At 42.8% G+C, this 16835-nt stretch overlaps 1 protein-coding gene across 7 annotated transcripts in view; it reads left to right on the top strand.

Annotated features, from left to right (window-relative positions):
• The window catches only part of KCNC2 (potassium voltage-gated channel subfamily C member 2), a 79910-nt gene that overhangs the window by 50442 nt on the left and 12633 nt on the right, over positions 1-16835 (top strand). The gene's annotated exons all lie outside the window — the stretch shown is intronic.

Genomic DNA, 16835 nt, shown 5'->3' with positions numbered 1-16835 from the left:
GGCCATTAAAAGATGCCATTCGCAGAAGACATTTTGAGGATGATGAAGAGGTGATTTGCACAGTGCAGAAATGGCTTCGTGACCAGAACAAAGAGTGGTATCCACAGGGTACACATGCCCTTGTGTCTCGCTGGAGGAAGACCATAGAATGGGATGGAGATTACGTGGAAAAATAGGGAGTGTAGAAGAAACATCATTCTTTCTTGCAACTCCCCCCAGAGATTAGAACGGCCCCCACCCTCCTTGTCTTTTGCAAATTACTCAAGACCCACCTTTGTCGCCAGGCATGGGGGAGTTAGGATATTCCTTCCCCTAGGCCATTACAAGTTATGTATGGTATGTTTGTGTGTATGTTTGGTTTTTATAATAAGGGTTTTTAGTTGTTTTATTAAATTGGATTGTTACATGTTGTTTTTTTGTCATTGTTGTTGGCCGCCCCAAGTCTGCGGAGAGGGGCGGCATACAAATCCAATAAATAATAGTAGTAATAATAATAATAATAATAATAATAATAATAATAATAATAATAATACTGTAAGTTTCATTGTGTTCAACAAATAATTGTTGAAGAAAAATAATGTGGTGCATTACTTTCTGGGCGACCCTCGTAAATAAGCAGAAATTAATTTCAGACAATCAATCAGAAAAGAGTACTCTAATCAGCGACCTACCAAGGAGAAAATCGCGCATCCACCAACTGGAAGAGCAAGTAATTGTATATAAACAGGGAGCAAACCCTACACTTAACACTGATATTAGTTTATTGGGTAATGAAACATCTACAAAAACCAAGTTTACAGGATATCAAGAACTCTCCATATGACATAATCAAATTATCAACACTTGTAATTCTAGAGATGGAGAAAAGATAATTGTCCTTACTAGGGAGTTATAACTCCATTCAAAATGAATAAATCCAATCAGTTTGCCAGATGTGCTAAGCAAAAGTCTGCCAAATTTTAAGTCGACTTTTTGGAGAGGTGTACAGGAAAATAAACCTCATTCTCCATTGTAGGGAGAAAATTATGATCTTGTAAAAATAGACTCTTATTTTTAGGTTTTATCCTGGAACTCAAATTACTATCATAATTGAAGTATGCTGCTGGGTAAATGGATAGTGAATTATCAATATACAGTACTTCAATTTAGGTCACATTTGCTTAACTGCCAAATGTAAACATTGTGAGGGAGATAAATACAGAGGTATTAGGAAGAAGTAGCATTTAACTCAATTAGAACTGCTATAGCTCAATGGTCACATAGAGAAAGATTAATAATTTCTGCTTGTAAACTGGTGGAGACATAGAGATCTAGCCCAGCACTTACTCTGCCACACTTCTTATTAGTTGAAGCAGTGATCCATTTTATCTATCAAATTCCCCCGAAGCAACAAAAAAGCACAACTGTATAATAAAGGAAGTGTCTGATCTTTTACTAACAAGAAATGCTCCATGATACCAGGGAAAGATTATATGGCAACAGTATGCATCAAGATAGATGATATTTTGCAAAGTTCTAGGAACACGATTTAAAATCTGAGGCATCTTGCTGGCCAAATAAAATAAGGAAGGTTCTCCAGATATGAAAGGCCAGGCGAAATATCGCCTGGACGAAAATTGCCGATGGCAGGAACCAACTCGGCTCCCCCATCAGCTGGGGGGCGTTCCCCGCGATAGCGTGGGAACGCCCCTGAGCAATCAGTGGCCGCTCGGGCATTCTGGGAAAGCCGAGGGGCGGGGCATGTGCCCTTTATCAGGGCTTGCTTGCCCTCCCCTGGCTTCCCTTGCCGACGAGCTCGCCGCAAAACGGAGCTCGCCTCCTTCGTTGGATCTCCGCTCCTTCTTCATTGCCGGCAGCGCGCAGGACGGCGCCTACAGGAACTTCGAAGATTCCCTTTTTCCCGCCCGGTTTGCTTGCTTGGGGAAAGGGGGAGGTGGTCAGATGGCTAGCGTGGGCTGACGGCCCCAACACCCCCTCCCCAACCTTGTGTTTGTAGCGGCGGGGCATGCAGGGGCTTTTACCGGCTTGCCTGTTGGGAGCGCGGCTTCAGGGACTGTGGGTCCGCCCGGGCAGGTTAGCAAGGGCTCTGACGGCCCAGCTGGCAATGCGCCAGAGCGTTTCGGTGCCGGGCAACTAAGGCGAGCGCTGAGAGCGAGCAGCGGCAACGGGGAGGCCTTTTTTCCCCCTTCCCCCACGTGGTTTGTGTTCCGCGTGCAGGGCGGCGCTGGGGGGGGGGGCTGCCACGTTGGGAGGCTGCCGTGAAGTAAGACTTTAAATTTATAATTATATTAGCAGCATTTTGGAAACTTTTGAAGCTATCACCTCATGTTAAGTTGCAACTTACCTAGAAGAATGATTTCCCAAGTATGCAAATGAGCTGTTGCATTCAGTAAATAAGTTGTCAGATATATTAAAGTAGGTAAATGTTATCATGATGGGGAAACTGGCACGTGCGCCATAGGTGACACTCAGAGCCATATCTGAAGGCACATGAGGCATTTAATACATGTAACTTTTTCAAGGCTTAAATAAGATTCAGGAGGGAAGCATTTTAATAGGAAAGTGAACTGAGGTTGGTTGAAGGAAAGATCGGAAGCAATGTGAGAAATATTGTTTTACTGAAAGAGTGGTGGATGCTTGGAACGGACTTCCAGCGGACGTGGCTGGTAAATCCATAGTAACTGAATTTGAAGATGCCTGGGATAAACATATATCCATCCTAAAATGCCTTAATTTATTTAAGTTGGTTTACTTGATTTGATTGAGCATAAAATGGTGGAATTGAAATGTTTCAATCTTGTAAAGTTAAGTACATGTATACTTGAATTGCTTTAAAAAAAAATGGACAAATTAAAACGATTTAATTTATTTAAGCAGGTAAACTTGAATTGATTGAGCATAGAAGGAATGAATCAAATGATTTAATTTATTTAAGTCAGTATACTTGAGTGATTGAGCATGAACTGAACGTTTCAGACAATTTAATTTATTTAAACTGGTACACTTGAAGTGGTTTAGCATAAACTGATTTGTAAAAACAATTTAATTTATTAAGTCAGTATAGTGAAATTGATTGAGCTTGAATCAAATTATTAAAATTTAATCGATTTAAGTCAGTAGATTTTGATTGAGCATAAAAGGAATGAATCAAAATGATCTAATTTAATTTAAGCTAGTATACTTGAATTGATCCTAAGTGGAATGAATTAAAAAGAGTTAAGTTATTGAAATGATTATATTTGAATTAGTTGAACATAAAGTGATCAATATATATATATATATATATAGATAGATAGATAGATAGATAGATAGATAGATAGATAGATAGATAGATAGATAGATAGATAGATATAGATATAGATATAGGATTTAGGTTATTAAGTCAGTATATGGGAATGGATTGTGCTTAATGAATTATCAAAATGATTTAATTTATTAAGTTAATATATTTGAATTGAGTGCACTTAAAATGAATTAATTTGCAATTAAACTAATTTACTGGGGGGCACAACACATGGGTTGTGATATGACAGCGGGGCTGGTGGGCAAATCCCCCCCCCTCTGCGCGCCCCACCAACTCCACAGGGCACTGTGAGCATTCCTTTAAGGCAATTTTTTTTTTCCCTCACAAAGAGGGACAATATCAATCAGGGATAGTAGCCATGAAACCAGGTTAGGGGTTTTGAGCAACTGGGTCTATGGAAAGACTGCCTTGTCAGTGAAAAATGGCTTTTAGTGATCAAAAGACGGTAGCTTTACTATAGACCTTTGCCCCTTTTGTTCATCATAGCTTCAGGGGACTTAGCTGGCTTCTGACAGCAACTTTGCAGTTAAAACCTTGGCTTCTGCTCAGAAGCGGGTTTAGCAGAAACAGTACAACAAATGACGAAGGCTTTCTGCTACTTGGGAGACTGTTAATCTTTATTACACTTTTATCAAACATATATCCCTGCACTCCATTTGGAACAGCGCTGCTGAATATAAAAGGGTTTGTTTCTTCCTATGTAAGGATCTCCTACCGAGAGCACTGTGCAGAAATATATCTTGGCCTTTCTTTGAAGCACGGTGGAATGGGGACCTAAGAAGCTGTTTGGCAGACAGGTCTGGCATATGTTTCTTTATCACATTGAAAATACCAATTAGGTTATTGGGCGGTAAGTAAACATAGCCTCATGCTGCTCCCTTACCCTCAATTTAAAATAAATAAATAAATAATTGCTCTCACGCTTTAAGAAGGGTGACAGTGTTAATATAAACTGTTATGGCAGGTGAAACATGTTCTACACCTTACATAAAAAAAAATTTGTTTATTAAAGCTTTTGTTGAGAATATATACATGTTATCAGGCCAGAGGTTTACTTTGGTATGTTTTCCTCTTCACTTTCAAGTTGGCTTAATGGCAATCCTCCTGGTCAAATATGCCCTGAGGAATTATCTTTGTTAATTTTATGGCCATACTTAACTAGTGATGTACTGCACTAAAGGAGTACTTGGTAACAGGGGGTTTTCTGATGTGCTTGCTCCTGGGTATTTATTATTGTTATTATTATTATTATTATTATTATTATTATTATTATTATTATTATTATTATTATTATCATGATGTGCCAGATCCTGGAGCAGTTGCGCATGGAAGTCATTATGTCTCCCTGAATGGTGCTACTAATATTCTGAATTTTGCCACATTTCCAAATGTGAAGTTATTGTACTGGAGGCTACAACAGTACGGGTGTAGTTGGTAGCAAGCCCCCCCCTTTTCTGGACAAGCAAAACTGAAAGATACTATTAATACCATAACTACAGCCTGCAGATCCCCATGTCATTACCATGCTGAAGGTTGGAAATCTCCCAAATTCTGGCTAATCCTCTCATGAGTAAGACAATGAGGAACTGGATTGAGGGGGCAATAGCCTGGCTCTGTTTAAAAGTGCTATTGCTAACATGTTGTAAGCCGCCATGAGTCTAAGGAGAAGGGCGGCATAAAAAAATCGAATAAATAAATAAATAAATAAATTAGTCGGCTTATCTCAGCCCCTTTAGTTTTTTCATAAGAAATGGTATAGTCACTTACCGGAATGGGGGGCTTGCAAGAACGCTAAGCATTGAGGTCATCTGAATCAAACTCACGTTTGAGTTGATTTTAAGCTTAATATAATTATTAAGCATTATATTAATTGTTTTTAATGAATAATTCAGAAAATGTTATTATCATAAACAATATTGAAGTCGTGGTGCCAGGATGGTACCATTAATATTATGGTTATATTGATTGAGTCATGTTGGTAAAGCTAATCCATGCGCTAACGGTAAAGAAAGCATTGGCATGGGCCTTTGCTTATCTTCATAAATTTCTTGCAATTATTTTACTCCCTGGGTTAGCAAGCAAGGCCACGGAACATATTGGCTAATCCCCCTGGCATTTTAATGCTGGAGGAAGAGTATTATGATTTCCTGAGAGGAATACAGGAACATGGGACTCCGACTATGGTGTACAGCTGGCCCATCAGTGGAGTGAAGCGAGCCAGCAACAGGAGGCCCAGTCTGTTAACAGGGAGTATGTGTGCATGGGCAGGCGGTTGGCAGCCACATGGCATAGGCTGGGGCGCAGGGTACCCAGAATTGGGGGACGGCGCCATCGCTCAAGCAAAGGAATGCAGGTTGGACCACATGGTTACATGCCATCATGTAGGGGCAACAGGTGGGCTTAGCTCTCCTAACAAAAGACCTCGGCGTCAAACTATTTGAGGATAGGGGGAATGACCAAGAGATGGTCCAAGGAAAGGACTCAGATTGGGGAGAAATTAGTAAGCTGCTATACATTGCCCAGTTTCAGGGGCAACGGGCATTGGATGAGACCCAGATCCTCACCCAACGAGGTGAGGCTGTTTCACACGACAGCCATAAAAATGGCCTTTGGGACATGGTAGGTCTGCAAGGTGCTGTCATGATCTCATAGTAGTGGATCATGCAAGGTTCCCTGGGCCAGCAAACTGATGTTAAATAGCGGCTGCGGCAGCCGCGTTGGTTACACATGGTGGCTGACCAATAACGCAGATGGTGGATTGATCACTGGCCTGGTATATCAAACAAGGATAGATGCCGAGGTATGACGGACTCAGTGCAAGTAAAGCGATGAAGCCAGGGAAGGGTGCCTTTTAAAATAACAGTTAGGGGCCGTTACAGGAGGATCGGCAAGATATCAGGTGGTATTCCCTCAACAATACTGAATGCAGGTTTCAACAAGTTCTCAGCAAAGTAATGAATCCGGTGGCAGATGGAAGTCAGTGGCTTTCATAAAGTAGATTCAGAGCACCTGAGTACAAGCACTCTTGGGATCGGGTGGCTAACACTGTCTTTGTATCTTTATCGTTTCTCTAGGTCCTGGCCCTGCTCCACTGTGTTACGTGCGAAGTGCGAAGGAGCTGCCCTTCCGTTGCCCACAGTAGTGAACTGCAGCCACAGCGTGGCTTGGTGGCTGAACATTGAGCTGCAACATTATCTTCAGGAATGTGGAGGTTGCTGAGTCGCTGGGGCTTCAGCGGAAAGGCTTGAGCTCGGAGGTCTTCGTTTGAGACGGGTCTCTTCCGTTGTGAAAAGTCGGGAGCAGTGATGGGCCGGACCCAGATTGTTGGTGTTGCACACAGGTGGCAACGACCTGGTGATGGTGAAGGACTTGGCTCAGTGGCGTCAAGTCATGGCAGTCCCCCGGGGTTGGCAGAGCATATGGAACAGATTGTTGGTGTGGCACACGGGTGGCAACGACCTGGTGGTGGTGAAGGACTTGGCTCAGTGGCGTCAAGTCATGGCAGCCCCCCGGGGCTTGCAGAGCATATGGAACAGATTGCTGGTGTTGCACACGGGTGGCAACGACCTGGTGGTGGTGAAGGACTTGGCCCAGTGGCGTCAAGTCGTGGCAGTCCCCCGGGGCTTGCAGAGCATATGGAACAGATTGTTGGTCTTGCACACGGGTGGCAATGACCTGGTGTCGGTGAAGGACTTGGCACAGTGATGTCATGTCATGGTGAACCACCGGTCGTACGGGGCCTACGGCCGTGGTGTGTGGTTCTGGTGTATGGTTCTGATACCCCCACATGGAGGGGACGCGGAGTTGCCGTCACACCAACAGCTGTTGACGGGACCAGGTTATGGGTTAACATGGCAGGGGGAGGCAAAGTGATCTGACACACGGGCATGTGTTTTTAAACCCCCCCCTAGCTTTCACTGGGTCAATTTAGGAAGATGTCAGGAGTGGCAATTTTTACACAGACCTGCAGTGGTGCCTGCGTGAGCTGGGGCAGGCTTAGGGGGGGAGCAGGGGGCCAAGATAGAGATCTGACCCCCTGCTGTGGCAGAAACGGGGCGGAAAGGGTATCAGTAGCAACTGTGTGTTCTCCTTTGGGCATCTTTTGTAAGATGATTGGCACCCCCATTGCACAACTCACGCTTCCTCCACGGACGGAGAGGTGCGAAGGGAGTGCCCTTGGGGCTCACCTACGTCATTTCCGGTTCCGGGTCATGCAAGGCGAGCCCTCCCACATGCTGGGCGTGGCTTTCGGGTCGGGAGTAGGCGGGACACGCCTCACCCTGACCAGGCTTGGAGTAACGCCCATTTAAGTTGCCCAAGTATGTTGTGTTCAGGAAACTCCGCCCCATTTAGTGACCCCTGCAGGTCTTTCTGTTAATATTTAATAAAGTGACCCATTTTACCCAGCTTGGTGTCCGAGCGTTCTTTTCCCGTCCAAGGCAAATGAAAGGCCAGGCGAAATATCGCCTGGACGAAAATTGCCGATGGCGGGAACCAACTCGGCTCCCCCATCAGCTGGGGGGCGTTCCCCGCGATAGCGTGGGAACGCCCCTGAGCAATCAGCGGCCGCTCGGGCATTCTGGGAAAGCCGAGGGGCGGGGCATGTGCCCTTTATCAGGGCTTGCTTGCCCTCCCCTGGCTTCCCTTGCCGACGAGCTCGCCGCAAAACGGACACCCACCCACCCTCGGCTCAATCCAGGATGTTTTTATAGGTCGCCTGGTTTGGGGCCGAGTAGGAATTTTTGCAGTCTTAGGGCATTTGCTACAGATTGTTTTTCGCCTACTCCATCCTGGACGAGGGTAAGGATTTGTGGTTACGGGGTGCATCTGTATGTAAATAGGTTCTGATTCAGCAATTGGATGTTTATATTCTTGGTCACTATATGGCAGAAACGGGGCGGAAAGGGTATCAGTAGCAACTGTGTGTTCTCCTTTGGGCATCTTTTGTAAGATGATTGGCACCCCCATTGCACAACTCACGCTTCCTCCACGGACGGAGAGGTGCGAAGGGAGTGCCCTTGGGGCTCACCTACGTCATTTCCGGTTCCGGGTCATGCAAGGCGAGCCCTCCCACATGCTGGGCGTGGCTTTCGGGTCGGGAGTAGGCGGGACACGCCTCACCCTGACCAGGCTTGGAGTAATTTAAGTTGCCCAAGTATGTTGTGTTCAGGAAACTCCGCCCCATTTAGTGACCCCTGCAGGTCTTTCTGTTAATATTTAATAAAGTGACCCATTTTACCCAGCTTGGTGTCCGAGTGTTCTTTTCCCGTCCAAGGCAAATTCTTGCAATGATATAGAATGACAGAATAGAACCTGCAGATGAGACCTGCAAACACTTGATAATGAAAAATGTTTGCCCATATATCTTATTCCCTGTGAGGTCTGCAAAGGAAACACCAATGTATCTTTTGCTGATTTCTGGGAGACTGATTCCGGAACTGGGCCTTCTGATTTATGAATCTTCAAATGATGATGTGAATCTGTATTGTGGAGATTATATTATATTCCTGGTACAGGTTTATATAGTATAAAAGGGGCTGGGAGGAACCTTGAAAGTTTCTCATCCAATCCCGGCTCCTTGCATGAGGTAGGAGTCCTTGTATTATCCAAGACAAATGATTGTCCAATTTTTCTTGAAAACCTCCAAGCATTTCATAAGTTGAAACCAGCATGATATTAGAAATAGATAGAGACAGCAGGTGTGTTGAGACTGTCAGGATATGCTTTAGTTGATATTGTAATCTCTTTACATTTGACTCTGGGTAGGAATTTTTTAAATCTCTCTCTCCACATACACTTATCAGTGCAGTACACCTTCTATTTTAGTACAATAAAATACAAATATTTTGTTGGTAAATAGTTCATTCTTCCCTCCTGCATACTATTTTAAGTTTTCTCATCCTGTTGAATCAATTGTCATGTAATTAAATTTCATGCATGCATGAAAACCAGCAATGGAAAGAGCAATGGGCCTGCATGGTCTGCATGGCCAAAGATGCAAAGTGGGGATCCAGTCGCTTCCTAGGGGAGCAGAGATGTCAACCAGGATGGGTGAGCTGGAGCTTCCCTCCCTCCCCACCCTAGTGGGCTTCTTGTACAGATCCAGATGGTCTGGAGCATCTAGGCAGTTTGGGTGTCCCAGAAAAGCTGGCCAGCCCCACACAGCCCCTGTGAAGAAAGTGTGACACTTCCCAACCAGTGCACAGTCTGGCATTCCTCCTGTGCAGCCCCACAACCCCAGAAGTGCAGCAGCAGTGGCAGGCGCAGGGGGAAGGGCAAGAACAAGCGGCCAGCTCTTCACACCACTGGTTTTCAGCACAACTCATTGTCTGGCCCCATTTAAAAGAAGGGTTGGGAATCCTTGTGTGTCCAGCCACTGCCTCTTTGGCAGGTGCATGGGGCAGCAAACAGGGAAACCCCAGCCCACCTGTCCATCCTTGCCATTGTCACCCCCCAGCAGTGGCACCTGTAACACTGCCACTTTTGGTTGGGTTGCTGGAGCAGCCAGGAGAAGGAGGAGTGAACGGGCTGCTGCCGTTGTGGTTCCTCCTCCTCCTGCCAGCCTTGCTGTCAAATCTTGGGGCTTGGGTTGGGTGGGTTGGGTGGAAAAAGGTCCTGGTGATGGTGGGAAAGTCTGTGGTGCCAGAGACTGCTGCCATGCTCCAGAGAAGCCATGTTGGAGCTGTGACCCAATTAGCAGTGTGCATGGTGGCGGACAGCACAAGAGAAGTGGAACACCTGATGCTCAGCTCGGCTGACCCATGGAGTCAGTCAGACAATTTCTGGAATGGCCTGCAATGGCGGGGCCTGTGGCTTGCTGAGTGTCAGGTGTTTCGCTTCTCTTGCACTGACTGCCACCATGCACACAGCACACAGCTGCAAAATCTGGGAAAAGAGGAAGCCACTCACATCTTTTAAAAAAGTCTCCTTTCCCCAAAGTAAAATAACTGGGGTCGTGGAACCATCATGTGTAGTGCAAACACAGGTATGTAATCATTCTATTATATTTACAGGCTAAGTGAGTGCATTTAGCTACTTTTACATGCAAAGAAACAAGAGTTTACCCTCCCATAGGTATGGCTGGGCTCTGCAAGTGAAGCCACTTCTCATCCCCTCCTTACCGTGCCTGTGGGCACAGCAAACATCAAAATATTTAAAACAAAATCAAAGTTTTATTTTCTTACTTTAAAATATAATTTGGATTATGTATCAAGAGACTCGATATGCATTATTATTTGCATTTTTCTTTTATAACCGTGTTTCAAATTTTCCTAACTAAATATTAATTTTGTTATAGTTTGTCTTAATAAATTATAGCTAAAATGAAGATAAACCTTTATTATAAACAATAAAACATTTATGCAAAAAAATGCTACTTAATTCCCTCTAGAGCACTACAGCTGAATTGCACTTTCTCCCTCAGCTGAAAATTAAATATGGAAATCATTGCACTGTATTATATGCAAACATATAATACGTAGTTTCATCATTAACATTCCATGTTAGTGAAATTTTGTCTCATAACACTGTAAGAGGAAAGTTTTCTGGCCTTGCTATATGGCCAAGAGTTTCTTTGATTTTTTAAAAATTCTATCCCCCCCCCAAATAAGCTTAGAGATTTTTGAGCATATTTAGGAGCCCCCCACCCCAAAAAAATAAGCTTAAGGACACTTTGAACCCAATTTATACTCCATTATTTCCCTTTTCTCAGAAGTTCTTACCTCTGTGAAAGTATCAGAAATCTGTAGTGGAAGGATTAGTTGTATCTATATCTATATGTTTTAGTATTTTAGTATTTTGGTCATAAATTACAGCAGTGAGTGGATGATATATTCAAAGGGTAGAAGAAAATGTGGGAATCATCAGCTATTATTTATAAAGAACTTAGTGGTGATAATGGTGTCATCTTTCTTGAAATCAAAGAAGCACAGTCATTATGGCTGTGAGGAAAGTGGTCAGAGCTGAACATGCTCAGAATCATAATGCATTGCTAAGATACAAGATTTGTATTTCTTTGTATCACTCAGAAATTAATGAATACATGATGATGCTATGCTTTTTGCTCAAGCAAAAAGTACCAGAAATGCTAAATATTTGGGCCTTAACAACTAAGCCTATATATTTTTGTTACTCACAACTTGTTTCATTGTTATTGGATCCACCTTTAAGGTCACCTCCTTTTCTTCAAATGTACTGAACAAAAATCTCATGGGATTACTAATCAACATGACTAATACTTAAGATGGTTAGGCATTGTAACTGTTATCTAGAAGATTTGGGGAGGACTGTCATAAAATGAAATTCTATGGGAATGGAATGATGTACATTGTGGCCTTTGTTTATATTAGAGAAAAAGTTTCTACATTTAAATAATTGGAAATAAACATTGTTCTTGAAATATTGTACTATCTCAATGTACAGCTACATATATTTGGAGTACAGATGCTAATGTTTCTAATGTTTGCATGGCTACAAAATTTCTAAGAAGTATCAACACATCTGGAAAATTTTCTTTTGGAACTCTGAATATATATCATTTACTGATATGTTATTATACTGCAAAATGATTGTATAATGAATAAGGTTGCTGAGGATAATGGGAATTTCACCAAGGCAAACATTTTTTTGGGGAAAGTTTTCTATATAATACTGATTCATTATTGCTTGATTTATTTGAAAAATACAATTGGATACAGGAAAAACACATGAGAATTCATAAGTGTACATTTATTAGATCTGTATGAATTGTTTGTATAGGTGCTTCAAATACTGATTAAAATGCTTTACTGAGGTAGTACTAAAAGTATTGAAATTCCAAATCTTTTCAAAGGGCTACTTCAGTGTCTGAGTATGTCTTATCTATGCATCCATAGAAGATAATTCTGCTGGGATTTCCTCAGCAGAAAGTAGTAAAAGGTCTCTTCTGTTTCAGAAAACTGGAAGATTCCCTTCAAATACTTCCCTGAGCTTTTGAGACAATGAACAGAGTATTTGGCAAAGTACATTGGTACCTCTACTTAAGAACTTAATTTGTTCCGTGACCAGGTTCTTAAGTAGAAATGTTTTAAGTAGAAGCAATTTTCCCATAGGAATCAATGTAAAAGCAAATAATGTGTGCAAACCCATTAGGAAAGAAATAAAAGCTCAGAATTTGGGTGGGAGGAGGAGGAGGAAGAAGAGGAGGAGGACAGTCGCTACCGAAGGAAGAAGGTGAGGGGAGTGGAATAAAAAAAATCCAAAACTTTAATCCCGGCCATCTCGGGCTTTTCTGGGCTGCCAAAGGAGCCTTTGGGTGGCACTTAAGGAGGCTTTGGCAGTCTAGAGCGAAGGGAGCATTTCTTTTCTCTGGGCGCTGGCAAAGGTTTATTCCCTCTCCAAGCGCTCAGAGAAAGGAAAATGCTTTGTTCGCTCTGGACTGCCAAGGCCTCCTTAAGTGCTACCCAAAGGCTCCTCTGGCAGCCCAGAAAAGCCTGAGATGGCCGGGATTAAAGGGAGAATGGCAGGAAACAGGCCGGGCCTTTGTGCCACTCTCAAATTTCTTGGGCAATTTTTCCGGGCTCGGGTTCTTAAGTAGAAAATGGTTCTTAAGAAGATGCAAACAAATCTTGAACACCTGGTTCTTATCTAGAAAAGTTCTTAAGTAGAGGCGTTCTTAAGTAGAGGTACCATTGTACTTTGGGAATATGTGTGTTTTGAAACATGAACAAATGATTTGCAGCAGAAACATTTAAGACTTTCTTAGTCCAAATTGCATTTCTCAGTTGCATGTTTTCTGTTATGTTTTTGCCTACCATTATCTCACTTATGGAATTAATGACAAATATTTTAATTTACATAAGGAATGTTAGCAACTTAATTTGGAATTATAAAGCAAAAAACAGGTGGTCAAAATAATTTGGATTAGAAACCAAATTTCTAATAGGTGGATGAATAGAGAAAAGGATGCATGTACTGTTGTTGTTAGTTGCCAAGTCATGTCCAACCCTTTGGGATTCCATGGACAATGTTCCTCCAGTCCAGGCCTTCCTGTCCTTTACCATCCTCTGGAATCCATTTAAGCTCATGCCTACTGCTTCAGTGACTTCATCCAGCCACCTCATTTTCTGTCGTCCCTTTCTTCTTTTCCCCTCAAGATTTCCCAGCATTAGGCTCTTCTCCAATGGGTTCTTCCTTCTCATTAGGTGGCCAAAGTATTTGAGTTTCATCTTCAGGATCTGCCCTTCTAAAGCATGTCAGGGTTCATCTCCTTTAAGACTGACTAGTTTGATCACCTTGCAGTCCAAAGGATTCGCAGCTGTCTTCTCCAGCACCATAGTTCAAAGGCCTCAATTCTTTGGGGCTCAGCCTTTCTTATGGTCCAACTTCCATAGCCATACATTGCAACTGGGAAAACCTTAACCTTGACTATATTTACTTTTGTTGGCAGGGTGATGTCTCTGCTTTTTAGTATGCTGTCTAGATTTGCCATAGCTCTACTCCCCAGGAGCAAGTACCTTTTAATTTCTTGGCTGCAGTCCCCATCTGCAGTGATCTTGGAGTCCAGGAAAATAAAATCTCTTACTACCTCCATTTATTCCCCAACAATTTGCCAGGAATTGAGAGGGCCAGAGGCCATGATCTTAGTTTTTTTTAATGTTGAGTTTCAAGCCAACTTTTGCACCCTCCTTCTTCACCCGCATCAAGAGGCTTTCTAGTTCCTCTTCACTTTCTGCCATTAGAGTGGTATCATCTGCATATCTGAGGTGGTTGATATTTCTCCGGGCAATCTTAATTCCAATTTGTGATTCATCTAGTCCCATCTTTCTCAGAATGTGCTTTGAATATAAATTAAATAGGCAGGGCAACAGTATACAGCCTTGCTGGACTCCTTTCCCAATTTTGAACCAATCAGTGGTCCCCTGTCCAGTTCTCACTGTTGCTTCTTGACCCGTATATACAGTGAAGGGCTACCAAACCTTTTACTACCACACTGTGGCTGTGGCTTATGCAGGATGCCCTGCATTTTCTTTCAACATCTTTCAGTGGAAATTGGATGCTCTGGGGTGGAGTTCCATTTTCGCTACCCCACTGCCTTCCCCCCTGTCCAGACAGTAGCCCACCCATATATAGATTTCTCAAGACACAAATAAGATGGTCTGATACTCCCATCTCATTAAGAACTTGGCACAATTTATTGTGATCCACACAATCAAAGACTTTAGCATAGTGCATTGTGTATTGGACAAAATAAATAAATAAAAATAAATAAAAATAAATGTTTTTCTGGAACCCCCTAGTTTTTTCCATGATTCAGTGTCTTTTGGCAATTTGATCTCTAGTTCTTCTGCTTCTTTGAAATCCTGCCTGTACTTCCGGTAGTTCCCGATCCACATACTCCTGGAGCCTAGCTTACAGGATTTTAAGTATAACTTTACTAGCATGTGAAATGAGTGAAATGGTGCAATAGTTTGAACATTCTTTGGCTTTGCCTTTCTTTGGAATTGGAGTATAAACTGACCTTTTCCAATCCTGTGGTCACTGCTGAGTTTTCCAAATATGCTGGCAACTTTTACTGCATTGTCTTTTAAAATTTTGAATAGCTCAATGGGAACACTGTCACCTCCACTAGCTTTGTTGTTGCTCAGATTTCTTAAGGCCCATTTGACTTCACATTGTATGATGTCTGGCTCGACTTCCGTGACAATCCCATCATGGTTATCAGGAACAATAAGCTCATTCTTGTATAGTTCTTCCGTATAATTTTGCCACCTCTTCTTAATCTCTTCTGCCTCTGTTAGGTCCCTGCCATTTTGGTCCATCTTTGCATGAAACATTTCCTTCAAATCTTCTATTTTCTTGAAGATATCTCTGCTCCTCCCTATTCTATTATTTTATTTTATTTCTTTGCACTGTTAATTTATCTCTTCTAGCTGTTCTCTGGAATTGTTCTGTTCTAGCTATGGACCACAGAAAGCGTAGCACACACTCACTTTGTTCAAACCTATATTTAATTGATTAAGCACTGCTAATAAACTGGCTTAGTAGTGTTCACACTCAAATAAACCCTAAATCTTTTCTTGAAAAAAACCAGCTGTTAATTATATAGCATTAACAGCCGGCATAATCCATAAAGTCAGAAACAAAGATAAGTAATTAGTCCTGGATATCACAGGAAGTTTGGTTATGACCTTTAAAGCCCTTCATGGCACTGGACCAGAATATCTCCGGGACCGCCTCCTGCCGCACGAATCCCAGCGACCGATTAGGTCCCACAGAATGGGCCTTCTCCGGGTCCCGTCAACTAAACAATGTCGGTTGGCGGGCCCCAGGGGAAGAGCCTTCTCTGTGGCGGCACCGGCTCTCTGGAACCAACTCCCCCCAGAGATTAGAACTGCCCCTACTCTTCCTGCCTTCCGTAAACTCTTAAAACCCACCTTTGCCGTCAGGCATGGGGGAATTGAAACACCTCCCCCGGGCTTGTTCAATTTTATACATGGTATGCTTGTGTGTGTGTCTGTTAGTATATGGGGTTCTTTTAAATCTTTAAATATTTTAAAGCTATTTGAATTATTTATGATTTGTTATACTGTATCTTGTTGTGAGCCACCTCGAGTCTTCGGAGAGGGGCGGCATACAAATCTAAATAATAAATAAATAAATAAATAAATAATAAGCTTATGGAGGTTGGCAAGATGTCTGGAATCAATCCACAAAACGGTTTTCCAAACAAGAGGCACATGAACAGACTATCATACGAGATGTTTTCTGCAGAGTTGTTTCCATCTTTGTCATTCATTAAGTAGGTTTGGGGAGTGGCCACTTAGCCCCAAGCCTACTCCAGAGGAGTACTCCTCCTGAATAACCATTCCTGCCTTTTGGTGGCTCTGTGTGCTTGTGCATTAAGAAGAGGCTCCTCCTCTTCTTCCTCATCACTGTTGTGAGGTGCTGGAGATTCTGAAGGCCCTAGCTGAACCTCTGCCTCTGCCTCTGAGTCCTCGTCAGCCTCTTCACCATTTAACATGGGTGCCAGCTGCACAGGCTGCTTGAGCATCACATCATCGGCCTTATCTTGGATGGGATCCACTGCAAGGGCTGCTGGTGGATCACAACAGGAATTCTGCATTCAATTGGCTTTATCTTTCTCTTTCTTCCTTGCCTTTGCATCCCTTCTTTCCTCAACTATTTGTAAAGCTTCCTCAGACAGCCATTTTGCTTTCCTGCATTTCTTTTTCTTTGGGATGGTTTTGGTTGCTACCTCTTGTACAATGTTGCGAACCTCTGTCCATAATCTGTCCTCCACACCTCCTCCACACTCTGTCTAGCAGATCTAATTTCTTAAATCTATTTGTAACCTCTATTACAGTGATATGATTTCGTTCATAACTGAATGACCAAATGCTTTTCCCCACTTTCTTCAATGTAAGCCTAAATTTTGCAAGAAGAAGCTCATTATCTGACCCACAGTCTGCTTCTAGTCTCGTTTTTACTGACTGTATAGAGCTTCTCCATTTTGGCTGCAGAGCACATAGTCAATCTGATTTCTGTGTTGACC

This window comes from Erythrolamprus reginae, chromosome 6, assembly GCF_031021105.1.
Source record: "Erythrolamprus reginae isolate rEryReg1 chromosome 6, rEryReg1.hap1, whole genome shotgun sequence".
In the NCBI taxonomy this organism is placed as follows: Eukaryota; Metazoa; Chordata; class Lepidosauria; order Squamata; family Dipsadidae; genus Erythrolamprus; species Erythrolamprus reginae.
This window is presented reverse-complemented; position numbering and strand designations above follow the sequence as displayed.